The 13670-nt window shown below is 40.0% G+C and overlaps 1 protein-coding gene across 8 annotated transcripts in view; it reads left to right on the top strand.

Moving 5' to 3' along the window:
- EYA2 (EYA transcriptional coactivator and phosphatase 2) overlaps positions 1-13670 on the top strand; it is a 157709-nt gene that overhangs the window by 71455 nt on the left and 72584 nt on the right. The window lies entirely within an intron of this gene.

Raw genomic sequence — 13670 nt, 5'->3', positions numbered from 1 at the left:
CAAAAAAATGTGGAGGAGGGCAATCTGCACTACAGTTTGGGTTATGCAATAGCTCTAATAATCTGGATCTAAAAGTGCTTGCCCAGAAAACATTGCAGGCAGTGGTGATTAGATCTAATGTACTGGCAGCTGGAGAGTGAAATTATTGTGGCATATTTCCTGTTCTATGTACCAGTGCGCTGTTGCTTTTTACAGTGAGGGGCATAGGGTGTAGGAACTGATTAGTGTGTTGCTGATATAAAGTGGGTCATTTCATTCCTACACATGAAGTAATCTAAAATATCCAAGGGGAGAGTAGCTTCATTTTCACTTAGAGTAGTGACACACCAGTTTGAGTCCAATATGAAGGTTGCACTGAATTGGACAGGATGAAAAAAAGTATTTTCTCCTCCTCTCCTGGAATTTTGTCCTTCACTAGACTTCAGTGCACCTACATTTTACAGTGCCAGTGACTTCTCTGTGATGTGAAGAATTGGGACTAAATGAAACTAATGAACATTAAGGGACTGATGCTGAGAGGACTTGTGATCTATATGCAAAATATTTCTGCTGTTTCTTAGCCTGTGCAAGCTTCAAAAAGCCAAGGGTGTGGGCTCTGTGGGAGGCTGAGTTATAGAAGGGAAAGGATAAGCATTTAGAGAGTCAGAACAAACCACTCCAGGATTCAACTGGGAGAGGGAAAGCAAAATACAAAGGATGATAATGATTTGCACTTATCTTGCCCCTTTATCTGAGAGTCTCAACACATTTTAGAAACTTAACCACAGAAAAGTTAAGTGACTTTCCCAAGGTCACATAATCAGTTAGTGGTGGAGAGGAAAGAGAACCCACATCTTTTGTCTTCCAGTCCTTTCTTTTGATCTCTAGACTATGGCCTTGTTGTGGCCACAATGCCCTTTTCTGTTTACAGCTAAACTACCCACGGACATGCTGCAAAGAAAGAGGAAGGGAATTGTTTTCCTGCCCATCCGTGAAGGGGTGGACGGACACACTGAGTATAACTTGTCCTCTGGTCTGCTTTATTTTTCTTTTTAAATTTAAAAAAATCAAACCCTAAATAGACATATAACCGTAAACAGATTTTTTTTAAAATTTAGATATAGTAATAATCTACGGAAGTTGGGAAGGGAGAGGTGATCCTGGGCTCAGATGTCATATGCTAAGATTATCAGAGCCAGTTTTCATTGTAGGGTGCTACTACACCCCTTAGAGTATGGGGGCCAGCAGAAACTGATGAATCCTTAACCACAGTAGCACTGGCAGGACATACAGGAGCACTGGGGGAACTGGCTGTAAACATCAGCCTCATCTAGTACTTGACCCAGAGCCCACTGAATCAACGGAAAGACTCCCATTGACTCAAGCAAACTCTGGATTAGGTTCACACTGGGGCATTTGGAGGAATCCAGAATGAAGTTATCAACTGCTAATCACATCCCTGAAAGCTATATATTTATTCTGCCCTGAAATGTAAAGGATTCTTCCTGACCATCCTTGTCACTGGATTAATGGTTGCTTCCACTTTCTCCTTTCTGCATCTCAGTCTTAAAATAACTCTTAACAATAAGCATGCTGTTCTGCAATAAGGACCCTTCTTTCTGTGTATCGTTGGAAAAGCATCCCTTTGTTCTTACCATCAGCTCTAGATATGGGAATGTCGTGGGCAGAGTGCAGCTTCATCTGGGTCAGGAAATGCTGGGTCTGATGTCCCCTTGCAGCAGTAGCAGCTGTACTGTGTCCCAATTAACTTCAGTGAGATTTAATGCTAATGGCTGTAAAACTGCTATTGACAAAGTACAGGCATTTTCCAATGGTGTCTCGTAAGGCGGGTAATATTCCTGCCCACTTTTTGTTTCCTCAGACCTTTTAGAGGGTCTGCACATGTGCTTTGTATTAGCTACAAAAATCTGAGTTGTTTTGGAAGGTACTTGTTACTCACTTGGGACCAAGATTTTCAAAGATGGCCTCTCTTTGTGCAATCTGGAGATTTGTATGAATCTTGTGCACTATCACTTGTGAATGCAAATACTGGATGCTACTTGTCCAAAACTACTGACACAGGCAAATAGTGTAAATTATACTTAAAATGAATTGGAAAGAACTTCATGCTTGTTTGCACACACAGAAGTCTTTCAAGTGTCCACTGTGTCAATGCTGTACAGTTAGATCGTTTCACAATGCTTTATTGGTGTCCCCAGTTGGACAATTTCAGGCAGCCTCTTAAAGCCGGTACTGTAAAAAGAGTTTTTATAGTGGCAGGTGCTGGTCCCCAGTAAAACTGTCCAGGAATAAATAAGCTGTTTCCCCTTGTCCTAGCTGCTCAGGAGCACAAGGGCTTTAACCTAAAGTTTATTTACCTTTCCTGAGTGCTGGTGAAAGGTTTGGCTGGGATGCTCTGAGCCTTCCTACCCCAATTGCTACTGAGGAATGTGCACTCCACGCTTTCCCACGCTAGTGCTCCTGGGAGGGAGGGGGTGAGGGCAGATTGTTTTCTCTCCCTGACATTAACAAGTGACTTTCCACGCTCACTCTGTCTCCAGGACCTTATTGGATCTCTTCCCAGCTCAGATCAGTCCCGCTGGTCACCCTGCTGTTGAGCCCACAGAGTGAGTCAGGGTGATGGGCTAAAACAGCTGAAAGTACAATTTATTTATTTACTTTTTATAAAGCCAAAGCTCAGGAGGGCTTTAAAAGTCAAACTCTCAACTCTGCATCAAGGACAAAGTATTTTACATCATTTTAAAAGAGAAAAGGGCTCTTCAAAGACAGTGACACATGCACGACTATGATCAGGAAAGGTTCTTACAGCACCCCATGTTGGACAGTTCTGCATTTTAATTTGTGAGAAAAATAGTTCTCCTGGGAAAAGATGTAAAATTACTGAAATATATATAGTGCAAATGTGTAAATGAATTAGCTTCAACTGTGATTTCCCGGATTTAGGGCTGACTTCCCATTAATATTTTAGCAAATGAGTTTGTGAGCAGGAGTGTTTGGTGAAACCATGAACTCTAAGCAAATCGTGCAGAATTGACACCATAACACTGGTTCTAAGAATTACACACATCCAACCAGGGAATAGGAGCATACCATGGATGTATTGTGCCAATCAAGATTGTAAAAAATGCCATCATGAGCTCCATATGCTTTGTCTTACCGTGACTCTAGATCACATTTTCTCAGGTCCCAAGTTAAAATTTTGGGTTTTTTTTCCCAAATGCCAGCACAGCCTCAGCCTGGGATAATGAGAAGCAAGCCAGAATCTCTCCTCCTTGTCCATCATTATAAGTAATAAGGATTCTTGAAGCCAAAATCTGCTCTCCCTGTGCAATCTCATTAGACATTGTTATAGGGCAGAATTTGACTTTTCGTTTGGAACTCCAGATGCCAATTGTGTGCATGATGTGCTAGTAGGAGTAAAAAAATAATTTTGGTCACTAAAGATATGCAGAATAAGAGGGACACTATTCTGAAGATATAGTGGGGGAAACCCAATGTAATAGAAAAGGTGGGCCTGGCCCCTGACATGAAAATAACCCTAATGTGGTGCCAGTATCCATATGCTAAATATCTGATACAGTGTGACACATATATGTAAAACATAGGGGATAGGACTAAGCAGATTCACATCTTGCAAACATATGGCATAAAATGAAATATATAACAAAGATATTTTAAACTGAAATCTCTTTTAATGTAATTGCACTGTAAAAAAATCGATCTTAATGTGTGATCAATCTTTGAATTATATGGCTACACCCTGAAACTTTATATTTGTTCTAAAATAGTGAATTTATGTAACTGGCATATAAATTTACATGCAACAAATATCTTTGTGAAAATAAAATGTTTTTCATGATGAAGGAAATTCAAGAACACACAGATAGGAAAATGGGAGAGACCAGGATATGTGACTGATTTGGGGGTACCAGTTGCTCCAAGGGCAATTTCAAATGAAAAGAGGAGGGAGCGCCTTGCTTTAGACCCTTTTACTTTCAAGGTAATGTGCCCTAGTGCTCACTAATTGAAATCTCTAATTAAGGTGTTTATGCATGAAGGAAACATTGCCTTAGGCCTATACCATTCCCTCAGTGGACCTGCATAGGCACACACCTTCGGTACTGACTCCCAGAAAGATTAGAGAGACAGGGCTGGGTGGGATAATCTCTTTTATTGGAACAACTTCTGTTGGTGAGGGAGACAAGCTTTCCAGCTTTTCCCAGAAAGATGACATCCTAGACTAGGTAATAGAAAAGAGTTATTGTGCCCTTTTAACAAACTACTTCTAGGGCCAAATCTTCAAACCCTTTAGAAGAACAATGATGTGCTAATTTGCTTATGAAATTATCATTTATTTAGCACAGATAACATGATGCAAGACACACAGATTAAATTCAGTCCATGCCCAAAACAATCTAAAAGGGCAGTTACAAAAACTGAGTGCAGACATCAGATGAGCAAATCCCTAAATGCGTCCGATTGGCAGTTACCTGTTTTGCCTGCAACTGTGGTAATTGCATATACAAATTAGGTGCACAGTAGTGCATGCATTTAGGTTCCTAATCTGGCCAATAAATAAATAAATAAAATTAAAAAATCTGACCCTTGGTGTTCCATTAGCAAGGGAGGGGAAAAAAAGAACGTTCCACCAATCCTAGCAGAGGGAATTTTTCCAAAAAAATAAAATAAATCTTGGACATTTCCTTCCTATCTTCTTCTAGCCATTAGAGCTGATCAAAAAAATAGGAAAAATGTTTCCCTTCCCCTCGCCCCCAAAATTCAAGATTTCAACAAATTTTCCATCCAGCTCTAATATGGTAGCTGGTCAGAATATGGGAGAAATTTTCCATTACTTTATTTTTTTTTTTTTAATTCATCCCCTTTGTTGAAATTCAGAATTTTGACAAAATGTTTAAAAGATTGAAACTTGGAAAATTTTGAGCAGATCTTATATGCATTTTGTTGCAGAATCCATCCCCACATTTGACAGCCATTAGGCCACTGGCGTCCAATACATGAGGGCGGCCCCTCTTAGCAACACTAACACTCCATGCTGTACGCAGCTCTACCAAGTGTATTAACAAGTCTTGCGTGTCCCTTCTCATTTCCATCCCTCTTCCATCCCCCTTTCTGCCGTTTGGTTGTTCTTGTATCTTTTGGTGCCACCTTTCCTTTTCCTGGGGCCAACTGCTGTGGGTGCCCCTTCATGTGCATGTCTGTGTGTGAGAGAGAGAAAGGAACTCTGTGTCTGGCTTCACCCTCAGTTACTGTGGATTTTGGCACTGTTGTCACTCCACCAGTGGAGTTTCCTCTGGATTTTCACTGATGTAACAGAACAAAATCTGGTCCTCTGTAAAAGCAAAATTGTCACTCCTTACTCTTAAGAGACTTTCGCAACAAGACAAGATTGTCATTTGATCAGCTGAGTGGAATACTGAGAAACAACTCCAGCAGCCACGCTGACTAACATACAATGCATCAGCTGTGTGGAAACAGCAATAAGGACCAGGCTGCAGGGCATTTCCTGTGGATTAGTGAGCGGGTGTGGTCCCTTAATTGCACCTCAGGCCATCTCCTCCCAGCTGGTCCTTAATCCCCAGGAAATGCCCTGCTCTTCAATTATTATTGTTTAAACAAATGCTGGTTTGAAACTATGTGCTAATGAAATTGCACAACACTTAAACTGCAGCCAAAGACCATTCCACATGTTTTATTTGGGCAGGAAAGTGTTTGCCCACCATTTAAAAAACAAAAAAATCCAAATCCCTTTAGTCACAGAATACTTTGTATAGTATAAAGAAAGGTTCAGTTACATAACTATGATAACTTGTCTTTGCCATGAGAGTACAGGGCAGTATTGAGTTCTGTGCACATATATTTGGGGCCAAAAACCTATAAATGGGAATTCTTTGTTACTGCTGAGAATGTAGCTTCCATGTACAGATAGCAGATATCATAACGAATTAACAGATAAGTAGATTTCATATCTGCAATGATGACTTGCATTGGACTTAACTGCATATATTACCTATATTTGTGATATGAAATATTGCCCTACCTTAAACACCCTCCCCCCAAAAAAACAAAACAAAACTCAATATATATTTAGTAGGCAGATGTGGGTTTTCTACTGAAGGGAACATTTTTAGCTCATGATTTAGGTACAACATAGATAATATTTTCTACATTTTAAAATGGATGCCTAAATTGCTAGTAAACTTATGTAACGCTTGCACATGTACAAAATAGGTGCTTGTGGACCCATGTAACAAGTGATTAGTGGTGTGCATATGTGTGTTTAACAAGGAGGAACTGAGTGCTAATATTTGAAAATCTAGCATCTTAAATGCTTAGTGATGAAATATACAAGTATATGGTGAGGTAATTTAAGCTCTCACTTGAGTAATGTGAGTTACACTATAGAATGTAGACAATAAATCCATCTGAAGTCTCCCAAAATGAAAGAGAGGGAGAGAATGTTCTCAGCAAACTGTCACTAAGATGCTTTAGCTTCATAAAATTAAAACCTCCCTAGAAAATGAGTAGCCCCTTTCAAGTCTTCTGCTCCACCAGCTGGTTCGCATTAGTCGCAGTCTAAGACTATGGCGGCAGAGCTGTGCCCCATATCACAGTGAGTTCAGGGGGGAGAGGCCTCTCATCAGAAGGGGTCAGACCTCACTTTTTACAGTATAAATACAAGTTCCCCATGAATAGCAGCACAGTCTTCCTTTCAAACGTTTCAAAACACCAAATGCAGACCGTGCTAAATTTACTTTGTTTTAAAACCAGGCATTTTTGTGGCAGAGGGGGGTAATGGTGGGGGAGAGAAAGGTGTTGACAATGCTGCACTATATGTTGCAAGGGGATCTGTGCTACTGCTACCTAGGGAGAAACCCCCACTTTAGCTCTGCCATGGTTTGCTGCTGTAGAGACACTGTTGTTGACATTTGCATTCACATTCATGTTTTTTGTTGTTGTTGTTTGTTGTAACTTGGCCACAAAAGTGTACTCTTAAGCCTTTATTAAATGAGGTCTTCATGAACTTGGGAGGGAGATGTGATTGGGTATAGAGGGGAGGGGAAAAGATAGACATACAGATGGGTGATCATAATTTCGAGACTCTTTTTAAATCAGATATTAATTTAAAAAAATGGTTTGGAACACCCATCCCACCTGTCCTGACCAGTGGCTGGAAGGATGATCTGTGGTGGGCACCAGGGTCAATGGATGAGATTTCAAGTTTGGGATTGGATGGGAGCAGATTCTCAAGGCTCAATGGAGAACAGGGAAAACCCCACTGCCAAAAACTAAGTTAAATTTAAAAATAACAGTTTTTGTTGGTCTTAGAATTTCTACAACCAGAAATAGTCATAAATTTTGAAGATGAATATTTGCTGCGGGTGGTGGCTGAGGTATCATCCGTTGAAATGTTCCGGAGAAGATAAGAGGAATCCCTCCAGAGACAAGGTTAGAGGAGGAATCTTCCAAGCCCGTCTATATATGAATGGCTGTTGTCACTATATTGTCTGTACACTAAGTAAGATGCAATAAAAATGGAAATTCACTTAGCTTGATTCTTTATGCTTTAAAAATATCTACCCTCCTCTCAAAAAAGACTAGAGGCCTTTCTGGAAGATATGCTTTAGTCAAACATGAGTTATTTGGCTCAGTACAGGAGTAACTGGATGAAATTCCATGGCCTGTGTTATACCGGAAGTCAGTCTAGAAGATCTAATGGTTTCTTCTGGCCTAAAAATGTGTGAAATTATGGAAAATCCTATATCTAGTCTGCTAGCTGAGGAGCAGACAGCGGCACAGAGTGGACATGTTAGTTGAGCCCATATTCAGTAGCTGGACTTGCTGAGCACAAGTCCTGCATGGTATCTGTGATGAGATAACATGGTATCTGTGATGAGATAACTAATTAGGATCTTTGTAGGCTTTGGGCAGCAGCTCTGTTGAGAGATAAGAGGAACCAGCCGCTGGCTGAGCAGTAAGAACCATCCAAAACTAATTTCAGCTGGAGGCTGCTGTTTGTATATCTTAAGCTTAAGACGTAAGGTCCAGATTTTCAAAAGACAGCCCTTTGTCTTTTTGCAGGCACAGTTTGGCCTGGAAAAATTGCACCGGCAAACTTCATAAATATGCTATGAATTGTGTGAAACTTCAATAATCCTGGGAAAATATACAACAAATATTGAATAAATGGTTGGAACAGAATGTGGATTCTTCAGTGAATCAAAGGATTGTTCTCCTCGGGAACCCTCCAGAAGATGACTCTGCTTATCGCAAACAGAAACTTCTGTTCTTTATAGATCTTTATATTCTTATTTCTTGCGTCTCATTCCCTGGTGGAAATCAGAAAAAGCTGTTCTGACAATATACAAATGGAATTCAGAAGTCTCACCATCCTCCATGACTTAGGAGTTAATTTAGACTGAGAAACAAGAAGATATTTTCCAAAAATGCTGAATCCTGGAATAGGAACAATAGAATTTCACTGTATAAAGTTGAAGTGCAACTAGATGTAGTAAGTCTTTGTACATGACTTCTCCTATACTAATTTCAATATTAAAAAATGCCTGTATTTTTTTCTGTGACTGAGATGAATTGTGGCTATAAATACTAGCATGTGGACTGTTCACTGATTTGCAAGCACAGATTCGGTCATCAGTTCTCCAAGTGGTTACATTTGCTCTTGCAAAAAGAAAGGCTTGTCTGAGGCTAGTTTGAAAACCTGGTATTTGGTGTACTAGAACCTAACTACTGTGTTGCTTATGGCATCTCAGAATGTAACACTCCTAGATAAGAATTTGGTTTATATATTACAGGGGAATGTGGTGTTTAAATTCTTCGTTTTCCAGGAAACTGTTGACAATAGACAATTATTAGAACAGGGATCTACACATGCAAAATAGTGTTGGCTTGACACATTGAAGTCCTGGATGTTTGAAGTCCAAGTTGGCACTTGATCCTCAGCACCTGTTCAGTTTCTTCCTGTCAATAGCATAGGCAAAGGTTGGGAACCCACCTTACTTCTGAGTTTCCAGGCTCTTGTCAGTTTGTGTTATGCTCACCTTTTTATTTTCAACTTTAAGATTTGGTTTTAGTTGGCAAGTGCCATTAAAGGGACATCTGACTTACTTCCCCTCGATCATCAGGACCCAGGCAGCCCAGTTCACTTAATTCTTCCCATCACAAAGCAGTTTCTAATGCAGAGAAAAGTGTCTGGAAGCCCCTACACCTGATTACAAGGCATGTTGACTGCCTAGGCACCATAACCAATGAGTACTTTAGAAATGCAGATATAGTTCGAATTTCCCAGGATTTAGATTAAAAATGCTGTTAATTCATTGGACCAAAGCAATAGAATTCTGTATTGACCATCCATATTTACTCTTGCATATATATGCAGCTTTAAAATTAAAAAGAAATTGGAAGAATTCTAAGGTATATAGCACTTCAAAGATTTATGCTGAGATTCCTTTCTATGAATCTATACTATTGTTTCTATTGCAATCTGAATTACAAACCAAATTATTTCATATGCCCTAAAGGAAATAATACATCTTTACTTCCAGAAGATCTTAGGTCTCAATTCCCCATTTCTAGTGAGCAATGGAACTATGTATAACTGATAAAAAGAAGGCCAGGAAAAGGGCATTTTTTCCAAGGGCTAATAGAAATATATTTAATGCTAAGAGGTGAATACATACTTGAATCAGCTCACATCCAAAATTCATATTACAGCTTGAAAAGACACCAAACTGCAGGATTTTAAGAGTTGTTACTCAAATTCCAAAATTTAATTTCTGGTGGCAGAATTAAATTACATGGAGTATCTTGCACCTCTTGGGTCATTTGCCAAAAAAGAAAAACAAATCAGAATATATTATCAATACCTGAATGAAGAATGGGCATCTAGTTTTGAAATTATCGATTATTCTTTCATGTGCATTTGACATCACAGTAGAAAACAGTGTTTAGTCCACACTTGCATCATTAAGCCAGTCTACAAGCACGTGGTACAAAGTGATGCAACAGAAGCAGAAGACAGAGTTGTAAGCCATGAAACTCTGTAGCTCTGCAGGCATTATGCATGAGGACTTTTGGTATTCCAAAGATCTTACTGCAAGTTCATCTGCAATCAGAATTCCTTCACGAGGTGTTCCTGACTTCGACTAAGTTTATAGTGAGGTTTAAGATGGGAGTGATGGTATATGCTTTGGGGGTGGAGAGCATTGTTTTGTTTGGGGGGTGGGGTTGTTTTTTGCAACAGAGTATGTTGTGTACCAAAAATAACTTAGTGGGAGGGAAGAAAGAGGAGAAAGATAATGAAGATAAGGAAGCTTTTCTTGGTTACTCACCTTAATTTTAGGCTTGCATAGAATATTCTAAAAGTTACACAAGGTTCATTGAATACTTGACTTGGAACCCTAACAATGTTTTCATAAAAATGTTTATCAAGTAAAGGGAATTTTAACATAGTCTAGATAAAATTATATATAAAAAACTACATTAAGAAACATTAAGGTTGCAAGGTCATGTACTCAAGTTAGAAAATGCCAGACTTACGGTGGCCTGTGTAATCTTAATTCTTCCCTCTTGTGCATCCGTCCATTCTGCGTACTGAATGAGGCAGGGATCCTGTGGGAAAAGATGTTATCGTGTGATTATAGGCTATCACACCGCATCTGGACAAAGGGGCTCAACATGTGTTTGTACAAACAAGTAAATCTGCTATTTCCTAACTTTCAAATGCTGCAACCGAAATAACGTTCTTTTAGGTCTTTTTTTTTTTTAAAGAGGGAAAATAATGTAATTTTCTGGAGCGTTTTTTAAAGGAAAAAGATAAAAACTAACTACATTATATACCACTATAACATACCTCATTCCAATCCCATGATAGATTTATCAGCAGCATTTGAACCTTAAACTTCAGCACTGAAGCACAGACTGCTACCACTTGACCTATAGGATTAACTACACTCGCTGATAGAAAGAGAAGACTGTTATCCTAGAAGGAGGATGGCCCACTAGGTCCAGGTGCTGAGTCCAGGGGTGGGAGAGCCTGTGCTCACTTTCTTCTCCTCCTTGCCCCGATAAATTAGGGGAACTCCTACTCCATGTGGTGCCCCCAAGGGGAAGGGGCCATTGGGTACAATCTTGTGTTTGCAGGGCGCCTGGCTAGGTTCTAATCCCATGTGGTGCCCCCAGAAAATGGTGGGCAACCTAAATATAGAGTTTGTTACCAGCTCCTGGATAACATTCATGCCTATTATGCACCACATAAAGTTTAGATGGTGTAACTAGATTTTAGTGCCAGCTAAAGGTATCTGATAGAGAGCCCTTGAAACTGAGGGCTTCTCACCACAAGACAGGTACAGCACAGTTAGTGGCAATACATGTTTATTTCATGTTGTCCTACTAAACTTGACCATGCAAGGGACCACCACTAGGATGAAAGGGTTATTTAGTATTTGGTCTCTCTGCTGAGATGTCCAACAAGAGGTCTTTGATGGTGGAGATTGTGATGTGGAATTGTACTGAATTCAGCTAAGTTTTTTTGCAGCATTGTCTACTACTTGCTCAAAAAGTTTCCTTGTGATGCATTTTTAAAGAAAATGTAACTTTGTTTCCTATGGTACCTGCGCCGGCCACCTATAAAGCTGGTTAGAGTGAACGGTTTCTCAGAAATAATATAGGGGACACTTTCTCAGCACCAGAGAGTGAGTGAATACAGGCAATCTAGGAACTTTCAAACCTTTAAAATGAATTGAGTCATGTGGAGCAGGTCACCTATAAAAAGGAAAAGGAAGATAAAAGCCAAACCCTTACAGCAGTCTTGTTCATCATGCTTTACAGCCATGGGTGAGTAATGAATTATGGGTCACAGACCCAAAGCAGCATAAGAAGGAGATTTTGGTCCAGAAACGTTGTACAATGAAATATGTCCTAAATAGTCACCCAAGTGACCAGCAAAAATCAGTCAGCCTAGTAGAGATGGTTTCTAAACCAAAGGTTGAACAAAATCATAGTGGAAATCCCATGGGTATATTTTAAATTGGTGGCGTAAAACAGGGTATTCTACAGGAGGTATTTGTTGGTGCAAGATTCATTGTGTTTCTAAAAGAGTAGTATGCTTTAGCAGAAGCTACTGCAGTAAAATGCCACAGTGCTATTGTGCAGAGCCACTCTTTCCATATAGGTTTGTACAATGTGTTCTTCTCAGTAGTATCCAAGTCCTTCCAGATGGAATTACAGGGCAGGCTGTTTGGTGGAAGGAATCATTATGCCTAATGGCAAACAGTTGAGCAGTATGACACAGCGTACATATGGGCTGAGTTTATCTTCTCCTTTAGCGGGTCAGATACTCACTTGAAATACCTTCCCAGCTGACAGCAGTGTAACATTTTATGAGATTCCTTGCCCAATAAATGCAGGCAGATGTCATAGGATTTAGAATCTTACAAGGCACTGGAGTATTGTTGGTGGGGGGTAATTTTGACAGGTGCTTAACCTCTATCTAAAAAAGTATCAGCTTGGAGAAGGCAATATTTACTGCAGGAAACATTAGATTGTCAGAGAGGTTAAATGCTGTAAAAAACCTTCTGAATGACCACCGAAGTCACCAGCCAGATGTTGGCCATAGAATAGAGTAATGCAAACACTACTGGGAGTTATTCTGGTACTTTTCCTTGCATCGCTGACTGCCAGTACTGTTCCCTGTAGGAGCAACAGCTTTTTAATGTAAGTCTGAACAACATGTACTGTGTAGAACAGCCCATGCCACATTGTGCAGGGTTATAAAACCTGGTGTGTCACCATTTCATGGGACATTTAGTTTATTAGTATTAGGAGATTATAAAAAATAATCCTTTCAGAGATCTTTCATTGGAACTGATCATTTGTGAACTGGAAGAATCAGTGGATCATCATTTTGTTATATCTTTTCAACCACTTCTGCAAGTTGTCACCACCATAACATCAGCCACCACTCAAGGCGGCCACGGGTACTCTAGATATTGTGCACCCTTTGGGTGTTCTTGGACTCCTCACTGCTACTGTATACCAAAATAGTTAAGTCTGTGAAAAATGCCGTGTTCCACACTTAACATCTCTTCAGACTTGGCCATCTACATTCTTGTGACACTTGATTGTTTCAGTGTATTCAGTTCTAGAATGAAAGCATGACCTAGAAAAAGCTCCTGTTAGTTCTGAGTGTAGCAGCTCACGTACTCACCAACAGAGCCCACCGAGAAAACATCTCCATGGTGCTCTCCTCCCTACGTTGGTCCCCACAGATTGTCAAATTCAAGGTCATAGCCCTAATCTTCAGAACCGTCTGTGGGACTGCCCCACATTACCCAACAGGTCACATCATTTACAATAACTGTAGCATCCCATGACAGCTACATTCCTCTGAAACAATGGAACTCTCAGCAGCATGAGTGAGCCATGTAAGTGCAGAGACAGAGTTTTCTTGATAGTGCCTGGGTGGAACTCACTCCCGAAAACATTGAGAACAGCCATCAATCTCATTGCCAAACTTGCTTTGTCATCCTTACTTTCCCGAGTGGAAAAGGGATGGAAAAAACCCACCATTAAGGAGATGAGATGGGGAGAGAAACTGAGAACTTTGTAACATCTAACACATAGAATTTGTTAGG

This window comes from Lepidochelys kempii, chromosome 13, assembly GCF_965140265.1.
Source record: "Lepidochelys kempii isolate rLepKem1 chromosome 13, rLepKem1.hap2, whole genome shotgun sequence".
In the NCBI taxonomy this organism is placed as follows: Eukaryota; Metazoa; Chordata; order Testudines; family Cheloniidae; genus Lepidochelys; species Lepidochelys kempii.
The sequence above is the reverse complement of the archived record's forward strand: the minus strand, read 5'-3'. Positions and strand labels throughout refer to the sequence as shown.